A 13,085-nucleotide genomic window follows, 5' to 3' on the forward strand; every position below is an offset into this window, starting at 1 on the left:
TCATATGATCACAGTCTCTAACCAGTTTTAATTAGCTTGCTATCTTGCCTTTTCATCTGAATACCCAAAACCCCCTAAATCTTGTCCAATTTAACTACCATCTTTTTATTTCTGTATTCAGACAGATGAGCCCCACTGAAGGGAAATCACAGACTTACATAGACTAGTGCCTTGAAAAATTTATATCATCAATACCATCTGTCATTTTCCCTGTGTTCTTCTAGTTATTTGTCTCTGCTATTCCACACATGTATAATTTACTTGGTGTACACATATTCTTTCCTTTTGTAATCCTCTCATAAGAAAGAAGTGTCCCTTCTTACAATTTAATCTATTTTAGTCTTTCATAGCCATTCCTTCCACCTCCTCAGTAATCTTTCCCTGTTAATTATCTTTTTCCTATATCTTCAAAACCACTCTCCTCACTGGCTTTTTTCCATCATCATTTAAATATTCTAAGTTACTTTCCATCATAAACACGATATTTTACCATCTCTCTACTCCAGTTTTTCATTTGGCTCACAACAATGGCCAAGTTTCTTTACAGTATTTTCTCTACTCATTATGGCCATATTTTGCTCCCATTTCCTACTCAGGTTTCCGGAGCCATTTTCTGGAACCCACTTTCATTTTCAACACACCATTAAAACTTTCTTGTGATTGTAACCAGCAACTTCACTAAATCCCATGACCACTTTGGAAACCTAATCCAACTTGAGATTTTCCTTATCACTTGACATCGTTGAATAATTATTGAAATGTTCTCCTTCATTGGCTTTTATAATTCAGTTTGTTTTCTACCAATCTTTCTGGTTGCTCTAAGTAAACATCATAGCCAGCTCTTTTACCTTTTTTTAAAAAAAAATATTACATGTCCGTGTGTTATAGGGTTCCACATTTGTTTCCATTCCTTTATCCCTTTGTAAACTATTGCTCTATGATCTCATTACCTCCCTGACTTTAATTATGATTTCTAGGCTAACTCACAAATGCATCTTTCCAGACATGTACATCCAGTAGCTTCCTAGATATCTCCACTCGACTATTTATCTGCCAAATTAAGCTCGACAAGAACACTATCTTATCTACTGAAACCCGTCTCTCCTTTAAGGTCCTCTATGACAGTTATTAGAGCCAGGATGCATCCGATTCTGCTTACTAAGGTAGATTGGGTAAAAAAAATATATTCCCTTTGTTCATTCTCATACCGAATCAACCAAGTCCTATTGATTTTATTAATATAGCACCTTAAATCTCTTGGTTTATCCAGTTCTACCCTGTGAACTTGCCCTACACCCTGTGAATCTATCCCAGTTGAAGAATGCTGTTATCTTTCCCCTAGGTTTCTTCAACAGCCCTCTAACATGATTCCCTGCTTTCAGTATCAGTCTTCCCATTTATTTGTCATGCCAGTATGATGTCATTACTCTGGGTTTCACTGACTTTCATTTTTTTCCTTGGTAAATGTCAAACCTATTTGGGCTTTATATATGCAGTTGGGGGAGTGGGGGTGGAGAGTGGGGGTGGAGGGTAGGAATTGGCCTCTCCCCTTCATCTCTTATTCTTCCAGAATCTGGCCATATCTTACTTATTTTGAAATTTGAGCTGAGATGTTACTTTTCCCTGGGTATTTCTCACCTCTCAAAATCTGAATTTATTCCCTTTTATCATATATCATGTTGAACTGCATATAATTCATATATAGTGAGTTTCTTCAGTCTGCTTGCAGTGACGTTATAGTGACATTAGTATACATTTCTTGTTTCCGCCAAACACTGGTGCCCATAGAAACGCTCCTGTTCATTCTTCTATCATAAAGGAGTCAGTGCATCAATCAGCACAGATTTTTTGGAAGGACCACTTAGAGGACAGGCAATACATAAAGCCCTAGAAAGAGAAGTGAAGAAGATGGAATGACTACAGGATTATGAGACACTCAATAGACGCACAAACATATACATAATTTCAGGTAAAAGCAAACAAGGGAAGTCAAACAAGAAAATATGGCAGATTAACTGGATTCTAAGGAGGAGAAGAGAGGGTGTTATTTTAGTTCAGGGAATTGTGAATTGAGACCTGAATCGTGAGGAGAGGGCAGCCATGCAATGATCTGGAGGAAGAGAATTCCAAGCCAAAAATAACACACTAGTTTCTTGATGTGGGAACAAGGTAGACATATTTGAAGGTTGAAATGAGGCTCTCATGACAGCAGCATTAGTCAGAGGGAAGAGATGGGCAGAGAGGTTTTTGGGCCGTGTCGTGCAGAACCATATACGCAGGGAAGCCTTATTCCGGTTGCAGTGAGAAACCATTGAGTTTGGGCTGGACAGTAATCTAGTTTGATCTAGTTCATTAGCTCCTGGCGGGTAAGTGGACTCCCATGTCCTCCCACTCTAATCTATCTTGTATAGTCAATGTGTGGGTAAAGCTTGAAGTCTTTCCCAGACTTCAAAATGAAACAGCTGAAAGTCTAAACTTCTTGGAATTTCTGATTGCTTCTCAAAAATGGGTTCTTTTTTTGTTATGTGTTAATAGGCTCCTGACTTCCCAGGTGGAACTAGTGGTAAAGAACCCACCTGCCAGTACAGGAGACATAAGAGATGTGGGTTCCATCCCCAGGTTGGTAACATCCCCTGGAGGAGGAAATGGCAACCCACTCCAGTACTCTTGCCTAGAGAATGCCATGGACAGAGCCCTTTAGGAGTGAATGTGGGGTAATGGCCCAGAGAACTGCATGATTTTCAACAGAGTTAGTATAATGCTTCTTCAGAGGCCTTCGTCTCTTTGTAGCTGAAACTGTAACTTGTTCACCATTTTATCCCCAGGCCTATTCAGCACCTGAATAGGACTCAACTCCTGTTTGTTGAAGGAAGGAGAATCTATGGAGACAGAATGGAAAATTTTAACATCAATCCGGAGGATGGTTTTGGATCATCATGGTGGCTCATATTTGTATGCCCCAGTGACCATCACCCGTTTCCTGGAAAGAGTGGTCCACAACTCAGTGCAGTCTCTCAGCATTCAGCACAAATTATCTCCTTGAAAGATCTGAGCTTTCATTTTGTGAACCACAGCTAGGTGAGTATTCCGTTTTGCTTGTATGTACTTAGTTCTCAATGCTGGGGGGGAAAAAAAGAAACCATAAACCCAGAACTAATTAAAATGAACTTGAAGATTGGATTGAAACGACATATGTTTTTTTCATTTGCATTTGGAAAAGCAAGTGACAGGATCTAACATTCTAGGATAGGAAGGTGATTGACAGTAATGAGTAACAATTTGGAAAAGAGAAACATATTGCTAGAGTCACAAAACCTCTTATGCCCCAAACATTTTCCCTCTTTTAAAAATTGGCCCTCTTTGCATTATCTTTTTTTTCGTCAGAAGAGTTGTAGCTGCAATTCTTAGCTCAGTTTCTTTTGCATTCATGCTCATGAAAAAACAAAACTGCAAAGCACAAAAGCTCTACATTTATATGTTCAGATGGATGAAAGGCTGAAATCCCAAACACAGAAAGATATTGACAGCTCTGACAGATCCATCTCTGGCTTTAAAAGTCAAAGATGGTTGCATGGAAACACTTACAGTCAAAAATAACTCCTTTTGTTACCAAAAAAAAAAAGAAAATAATGAGGAGGAGTTGAATTGAAAGGCTTTGGGGCCCAAGTGAATATCACAAAGATTTTTCTAAAGTCTTGGACCTGACATTTTGTCTATTAATTTTCATTCTAAAATATTTCAGAATGAGCCTGAGAGAAATTTGCTTCTCAGGTTTCTAATTTAAGTTTAGAATAGAAAACTGTGACTTCCTCACAGTGGCACTTTAAAGCATTTATTTCTGATTTTTCCTACTTGATTGATACCCTGGGTCTTGCCTTAACTCCATCACCACCTCTCTATACGGAGTGCTGAGTATTTCATCTCCACTTTTCAGCGCCTCTTTCTCAACTCTGCTCTCATCATTGTCATATAGAGAGTATTTCTGCAGTAGAACTCTCATTTTTTTTACAGTGATTATTTATGTCACAGTTAGATTAAAACAGAAAGCAGAATGGCTAAAGACTTGATGGCAATTTTTAAAATTCTGAATGTAGGCTCAGAGTTATAGTTCTGTGAAACCATCAAACTGACTATTTAGAAAAGATTTTTTAAAAGCAGTTTTTTAATGAAATTTTTTATGTTCTAGGGAGATATATTGGCCGCCTATAGCAAACTTTATTTCTCAAAAAGTTTGATGTGTTTGAAGAAATGGACATTGTCACAACTTAAGGATTGAAATTCAGCAGAACTCATTTCCCCATATCTATAAATAACTGTTTATTGAAACTTACTCCCTTACAAATTCTATTTCCTTTTTACATATGAAGCTCTGCTTGCAGTGTACCCATCTTTCATTAATATTCATTGGAATTATTTAGTTCCCTAATTTTTTTCTGTTCTTTCTTTCTTGTTTTTTTTTTCTTTTCTCAAAGCATACTATTGCACCTTGAGGGAACCAGGACTCATTAATTTTTGAGCTACCTTTGAAATTTAAGCTGTTTTGGGCACTTTTCCCAAACTGATACTGTGAATTCTTTTTATCTGGCTCAAACTGAACTTACTTCAACAGAAGACAACTGTCTAAATGATGACATTTGGTTAATGAGTTAGCACTGCTGAAGGTAAATAAAACCTGAGACCATATACACCCCACCCTAGTCCTCATCCTTACACACAAAAAAAGACATGAAAAGTGATATAGTTCTAAGTTGCTTTTAAAGTGTAGCAATGTGCTGTGGTATAATTTTCAAATTAATTAATATAAATCTGTCTTTTTTTATTCAACTTTGTTTAGCAGATACTACATTTACTCCAACCCTCACAGGAGTCCTAGAGCAGCATGAATTACAGTCGTCAGACAGAATCATTTGATAGGGAGAATTCTAGGAGAGTTTCTTGGCTGATTGACATGCCCCACACCACAGAAATCATGCTTAAGAAAAGAGAGGTTTCATGACAATTTTGTAAGGTCCCAATTATATTGATTTCCCTAATATTCTTCCTTTTAATTACATCTGTCCTCTGAACACAGTAATCACAAACATATGATGTGCAGAACATATGCTCAGTAGAGGGGGTCAGAACCAATATCACCCAGGGAAGATAGATGGCTCTCATGATCTGACTGCCTTCACTACTATTGCAAAAGGGCAGGTGGAGTGTAATTCTATCTCTAAGAGTTTGGTTTCTTAGTCTGAACTGGATTTGAACTCAGGCTTTGCCATGGATTGGCTGGATGACCTTGGGAGAATAAATACTTTCCTCTGTACCAGAGGTTCCTTCTTACTAAAATAAGGGATAATTATAGAGCCTACCTCATAGAGTTCTATATGGATTAAATCAGTTAATAAAAGTTAAAGCTCAAAACAGTCCCTGGTGTGTATTGATCCTGTCTTCATATTTGTTCTTTGTTATTGATCCTTTTGATATTTTCATTCATCTTGAATTTTTGCATCAAGTTTTTAATACATTAAAGAGATTTTTCTTGTGGCTAAGTGGTAAGGAATCTGCCTGCAATGCAGGAGACGTGGGCTTGATCCTGGGTCAGGAAGATCCCCTGCAGAAGGAAATGGGAACCCACTCCAGTGTTCTTGCCTAGGAAATCCCATGGACAGAGGAGCCTGGTGGATACAGTCCGTGGGGTCGCAAGAGTCGGAAAGGACTGAGTGACTGGACAACAATAGCAATACATTAAAAGAGTATTTATTTATGGTTAGTGAACTTTAAAGTTTTCACCCAAAGTGAGTGCCTTGCTCATCTCATCCTATTCCTGGCCTTGTCCTTAAATCATTACTATTGCTATCTTTCCTTTTTTAAAGTTTATTTTTAATTAGAGGATAATTGTTTTGCCTTGTTGTCTTGGTTTCTGCCGTACATCAACATGAATCAGCCATAGGTATACCCATGTCCCCTCCCTCTTGAACCTCCCTCCAACCTCCCACCCCATCCTACCCCGCTAAGTTGTCACAGAGCACCAGGCTGAGCTCCCTGTATCATGCAGCAAATTCCCACTGGATATGGCTGTTACACATGGTAGTAAATATATTTCAGTGCTACTCTCTCAATTCCTCTCCTCCCCCCGCTCCATGCCCACCAATTCTCTACATCTGTATCTCTACTCCTACCCTCCAAATAGGTTCATCAGTACCATTTTTCTAGATTCCATATATATGCGTTAATAGACTATATATGTTTTTCTCTTTCTGACTTAACTTTACTCTGTATAGCAAGTTCTAGGTTCATCTACCTCAGCTCAACTGACTCAGACTCCTTCCTTTTTATGACCGAGTAATATTCCATTGTATACATGTACCACAACTTCTTTATTCATTCATCTGTCGGTAGGCATCTAGGTTGCTTCCATGTCCTGACTATTGTAAATAGTGCTGCAATGAACATTGGGGTACATGTGTCTTTTCCAAGAATGGTTTTCTCAGGGTATATGCCCAATAGTGGTATTCCTGGGTCATATGGTAGTTTTATTCCTAGTTTTTAGAGAAATCTCCATACAGTTCTCCATAGTGACTATATCAATTTACATTCCAGCAATAGTGCAAGACCATTGCTATATTTCTTGTTGCCCCTGGTTTAACTTGAAAAATTCTCATTTATTTTGTTTTAAATATTGCAATTATGAAATCTGTAGTACATGTAGAAAAATATTTTTAAAATATGCATGTGATTCAACACAAAGCAAATAAATACTCATGTAGTAATCACGCAGATCAAAAAATAGAACACTGCCAGCATCTCATACCCCACCCCTCCACTGTCCATAGTTACCCTTTTCTCTTTCTAAAAGATTGACTCCTTCTAAATGGTAATTGCTTCCTTGATTTATTTGACAGATGTCTATCTAAACATGCATTCTCAAGTGTTACAATGTACACTTGCCTATTTTTTAAAAGAATTATACAAATAGAATGATGTCCATAGGCTATGTAGCCTTTTCTGTCTGGATTGTTTTACTCAACATAAGCCTGTGAAATTTATCTATGATGTTGCACTCAGTTGTAGTTTGTTCAGTTTCCTTACTGAATTGTAATGCATTGTATAAATATACCACAGTTTTTCCATTCTACGGTTCATGAGTATTCGGTTTGTTTTCAGTATTTGGCTATTACTAACAATACTGCTAAGACCACTTTTACAGAAATCTCTTGTGGCACATATGGTATATGTGCTTGCATTTATATTGGATATGTGCTTCAGATTAGAATTAGTAGTAATACTGGTTTCCAAAAGTTATTTTACCAATTTTTACCTATTAAACTAACATTATTTCTAATAGTTTATCTGGAGGTTATTTTGTGTTTTCTATGTGCACAATCATGTCAGTGATGATTAATGATAGCTGTATTTCTCCTTTCAAATATTTTAACAGTTTACTTTTTGTTCCTTATTATTTATTATAAGCTCAACAATATTAAATAGAAATATTTGTGTTTTATTCCCACTTTTACAAGGAAAACCTTCAACACTTCACAATTAGATAAGTTGGTTGCTCTAGGTTTTGTGCAATGGCCATTTATTCGATTAGAGAAGATTCCTTTATGATTGTTGACTGGGAAGGGATAGTTAGGGAGTTTGGGATTGACATGTACCCACTGCTATTTTTAAAGTGGAAAATCAACAAGATCCTATTGTATAGCACAGGGAACTTTGCTCAATGTTATGTGGCAACCTGGATGATAGGGGAGTTTGGGGGAGAAGGGATACATGTATATATATGACTGAGTCCATTTGCTGTCCGTCTGAAACTGTTACAACATTGTTAATTGGTTATATTCTAATATAAAATTAAAAGTTTAAAAAAGTTAAAAACAATAAAGAAGATTTTTAATATTGTAAACATGCACACATATACCAAAGAATATTGTATTATATAAAATATTTTTCTATATTTATGTATATGGTCATATACTTTTTCTCCTTGATTTGGTTATAAATTATATTACTGATTTTTTTAATGTTAAGTCAAATTTATATTCCTGGAACCAATCTAAATTGTATATGAATGGATGTATTATCCTTTCATTATTGCTGGGATGGTTTACTAATTTATATTTAGAATTTTCACATCTGTATTTATAAAGAATGGCTAACTTTTAATTTCTCTTTCCTGTAATGTTCATGTCTGATTTGATATTATGGTTATCATGAACTTTTTCTGTGTAAAAGTCACCTGTTAGTCTCAGCTGATGCATTTTTTCAGGTGAAATTCCTAGTTTTCTATTGCTATGTTTAAAACTTCTTCCCCTTTTTATCTCTGGCTTTACTGATGTGCCTGAGAGTGATTAATTTATTTTTTCAGGAAATAACTTTTTATTTTATATTGACCTATAATTGACTAACAATGTGTTAGTCTCAGGTGTACAGCAAAGTGATACAGTTATACATATACATATATCAATTCTTTTTCAAATTCTTTCCCCTTTTGGGTTTTTACATAATATTGAGCAGAGATCCCTGTGCTGTGCAGTGGGTTCTGTTACTCAGCCAGTAAAGAGAGTGGTTTATTTGCACTCATTCTGCCTGAGGTTCTTCAAGCTTCTTGACTTATGTCTTGATGACTTTCTTCTTCAAATCTGAGAAGTTATCAATTAGTCTCTCATAATATTACCTGTCTTTTGAGAATTCTAATTATACATGTAATAGACATTCTCTCAATCATCTCTGTCTTGTACACCATTGTTTCTGTTTTCTCCAGACATCAGTCTTTGCTTAATCTGCTCTAAAACCTGTCAAGTGAGTCTTTAATTTCAGTTATTGTATTTTTTCAGTTCTGTGGTTTCCGTTTTCTTACAGTTATTTGTTCTCCTTCAGAATTCTCCATCTTGTCTTTTGTGACCAGGAACATAGTAAGCATAATTATCTTAAAGTCACTATCACTATCTGATATTTATCAGAGTCTTTTACAAATGCCTATTGTTTCTGCTTCTGCTGGTTCATGTTGTTGTCTGTCTTTTTGCCTGGGTATTTTAAACTGTGTCCTTAAACCATCTTTGCAAACAATTGGTAGAAATAATCTCTGCCCTAGGATATTACTTTCCTCCAAAGAGGATTTATTATTATTACTATTATTACTTTGGCCAAATGTCTTGGGGAAATAGCTTTTCAGAATTACCTTAATATAATTTTTATATTTACTATTATATGAGGCTGAGCTGTAGTCCCTTTGGAAGCCTATTTTGGATTCAGTCTTTGCTAAGTTCTGGATCCACAGGTAGTGCCTTTCAGTGAGGCGTGTTCATCAAGTCTGTTTTCTTTTGTGAGCGCTCATGCTCCAAACCTCTGTTCTCCTAGTGTGTGAAGACTGTCAAAAGTGGAGCTCAGCCTAACCTTCAGTTGCCCCTTCTGAAATAACAAATAATCTCAAGGAAAGAAGCTCATCAGCTGAGCCTCTCTCCTCAATGGATCATACCAATCTTCATTGTTTTATTAGTTCTAAAATATAAGCTTTTAAAAATATTTTGTCCAGCTTTTCATGTTGTCTTGGTAGGAGAATTGGTACAAATTACCCCATTTGACATTTCTAGAGGTGGAATTGCTTTTCATATAAAAATCCATTATACCAAATAAGGGAAAAAAAAACACTGAAACTGAATGCAATTTCATGAGGCGTGTTTGTTTAACAGTAATATTCTAATTCAATTAGGAAAGCCTTTTGACAAACACAAAACCATTCAAAATAATCCAGTCTAAAAGGTTCAAGTAAATATTGGAAAAGAGATGTCATTTTATATTTTTAACCCAAGTTCATTTTCAGTTCTATCTCAGTATTTATATTATTTTCATTATGACTCATATCAGTGCCCTGGTACTATGCTAGGTGTTAGAGATACAGTATGACTATGTGAACAGGATAGACAGAGTCCTTGCTCTAATGAACCTTAGAGAAAAGTGGAAAAGATAGCTAGGATTACATGAGGTAATCTGTGAAGCATGGTTCTTGCTATGTAATACACATTTAAATACTTTTGCTATTAATACAAACAATCATTTCCCAACAGCCTGCAGTTCCTAGGCCCCTTCAGTCCTGCATCTCCTAATGGGTGGACTTATGAGAGTAAGCAATATGTGCAAATAGATTAGGCAGTGGGGGTTTATAGATAGCCGTGTTTTTCGAGGAAACTTATTGGGACATAAAATGATGTTGACAAGAAGAGAGACAGTAAAAGCAAGCATTTTGGAGAAAAGGAGGAGAAACCTTTTTAGAAAAAAATAATGAGAAGTAAGAATGACACCTAGAACTCCTCCAGGCCTTGAGGTCCAAGAGAAAATGCTACCCCTGCTTGACAGACTGAGGGAGAAAATGTGTCTTCAAAGGAAAACCAATCCTCAGGAAAGCACAAAGGTAAAGAGAATACAGAGAAGAAGTTGAGGATTTTGCTAAGGAGACACTGCAGTTTTAAGATAGTATGATGGCACCTTTGGTGTGTTATTTTTCAAAGAAAATGGAAACAATGAATTAGTCCTTGTTCCCTTCCAAACTATGCAAGACGTTCTGGACCAGGGACAAACTATATGTTACTTCTTTTATCATTTTAAGGAGGTTATCCTCTTCTCATCATTGTATGTTGAGTATAGATCATTTACATTTATTTTTAACTTTAGATTCATAATTACTAAAATACATATGCTGACCCAGTCAAGAGTATTTCTCATCACTCGGAGATAAATCAAGTGACATGATTTTTGTTGAGAGGAAGAGGTGGATGTGTTTTTAATTGTACGTGGGGTAGTTGTATTGGTATACATATCTGGGAAGAAGTATGTATGAGTCTGTATGTGTGTGTGTGTGTGTAGTGATACTCACAATCAAGGAGACATCTGTTTTGGTCAGCTTAATATTCCTCACTGTCTTCTGACAATAGCATCATCCTCCCTGGGCAACTGCTCCTCTCTGCCCTCCCCTCTCCCTTATCCTGGAGGTTTGTGATGAGGCTGCCAATTACTGTAGTGAGCCACTCCCCAGCCACAAAAGATTGGCTTGCAGCAAAGTGTCCCAGTCTCCTGGTCACAGAGATTAACTGAGGATGTGATTAGGCCAGACCATTAAGAATTCTTCCTAGTAATATTTATATATACATATTGGGAAAAGGCAGCTGTCTCTTTCTTCTGGAGTCATAATCTTAATTGACCTGAGTGAAGCAGGGGCTATTTATATAGCCATTCCCACATGGAAAATGCCCATTTGATCACACAGAAAATGTCTTTACAAAGTGGGAGATAATTAAGTAAATATATAGCAAAGAACAGAACCAAAAAATAAAGTACCGGTGATACTGTCACATCCCTGGATTCAAAGATATTTAAAACCATCTACCTCTTTTTGACTTCCCTGGTGGCTCAGATGGTAAAGCATCTGTCTACAATGCGGGAGACCTGGGTTCGATCCCTGGGTGGGGAAGATCTCCTGGAGAACGAAATGGCAACCCACTCCAGTACTCTTGCCTGGAAAATCCCATGGACGGAGGAGCCTGGTAGGCTACAGTCCATGGGGTCGCAAAGAGTCAGACACGACTGAGCGACTTCACTTTCACCTCTTTTTAGGATTCAGGAGCTATGCTGTGTTTAGCCACTCAGTCCTGTCTGACCCTTTGCAACCCCATGAATTGTAGCCCACCAGGCTACAAGTTAGTCTTTCCAACGCTCAGTTCTTTCCTCTGTAAAATGACCAAATTAGCTTCATCTGTTTCTAAGATCCTTAAAACTATAAACTTACATGTCCTAGACACCACTAAACTAATCACACTTTAAAATAAGTGCCCCACCAGTGAATAAGTGCTTAATAATTTTTTTCTTGTAATAACATTTTTCTTTTCCATTCATTTGCTTTTAAGCTTTCTGTTAAAAATAAAAAGTATGACGCTACCAGATTAATCTAGTGGAATGTAAATGCAATCAGTGACTAAATCAAATGTGTCTGTAGTCCACGACATTTCCAAAGCAAAAACAAAATTATATATCCTTCTAATTCGAACCAGCTGAAGTAGCTGCTGATTTTTATAGTTCCAATGAGATAGTGAATTGTCAGAATTGATTGTCTCTGCAGATTATAATTCTGAACACTTACGTACAACAGCCCCTAAATTTAGAGGTTCCTGAAGTTTGGCATTGGACATGCCCCTATTAGTCTTTCCAGTGGGGTCTCAACCCTCTGAACCGATCCTTCTGAATCCCTTCCCAGACTCATGGCTTGGCTATTAAGTTCATACTTCTTGCTTGTGCTCAGTTGCATCTGACTCTTTTGCGGCCCCACGGACTGTAGCCCACCAGGCTCCTCTGTCTGTGGGATTTCCCAGACAAGAATACAGAATGGATTGCCATTTCCTACCGCAGGGGCTCTTCTCAACCCAAGAATTGAACCGACATCTCTTGCATCTCCTGCATTGGCAGGTGGATTCTTTACCACTGCGGCACCTGGAAAGACGTCTAAGTTCATAGTCAGAGCCAACTAGGATAAACTGTAGTGGCTGCGTGGAATGCTGCATTGGAGAAGGTTATAAGACTATATGCAGGCTTGTAGAAAAAGATGCTCTGATAAATAAGCAAAGTGTACAAAATGGCACAGTTGTCGAAAAATGTGGCTTTTCTGACTCTGATGGGTATGTGCCTTCCAATTGCTAGCTTAATTTTTTATTCCAAATGTTATTTGCCTTTTAATAGAAAAGTTCCAAATTCAATTTTAAATGGTAGAACTAAACCTTTGATTTGTATATAACAGGCTTTCCTACTGGGTGATACATTTTGGGACCAGGATACTCTCTACATTATTCTTCATATCCAACCATATATTCAACTTACTGACTGTGCTAAGACAGCATGAATTTATATCCCCAGTGTCTTTCACAACTCCAATTTGTGCCCAGCATGAAATACCACTTATATTGGTTTGAAATTCTGTGCTAAACTTAGAGCCCACGATTTCTGTGTGGGATGTAAAGTTGACAAAACACGTAGTTTTTTCCTAATGCAAATCCTACATGCGTTGGCTTTCAGGTAGTCAGACTGACACTGTTGGGGGCGTGTAAGGCAGAAAA

General features: G+C 37.1%; 1 long non-coding RNA gene across 1 annotated transcript; it reads left to right on the top strand.

Annotated features, from left to right (window-relative positions):
- Positions 1 to 1,498: 1,498 nt before the first annotated feature.
- Positions 1,499 to 3,180, top strand: LOC145521700 (uncharacterized). The gene is made up of 2 exons (XR_014065603.1): positions 1,499 to 1,969; positions 2,826 to 3,180. It is a non-coding gene; the product is annotated as an uncharacterized LOC145521700 (long non-coding RNA).
- The last annotated feature ends 9,905 nt before the right edge of the window (positions 3,181 to 13,085 follow it).

This window comes from Giraffa tippelskirchi, chromosome 9 (genome assembly GCF_054371585.1).
Source record: "Giraffa tippelskirchi isolate mGirTip1 chromosome 9, T2T-mGirTip1v1.2.pri, whole genome shotgun sequence".
In the NCBI taxonomy this organism is placed as follows: Eukaryota; Metazoa; Chordata; class Mammalia; order Artiodactyla; family Giraffidae; genus Giraffa; species Giraffa tippelskirchi.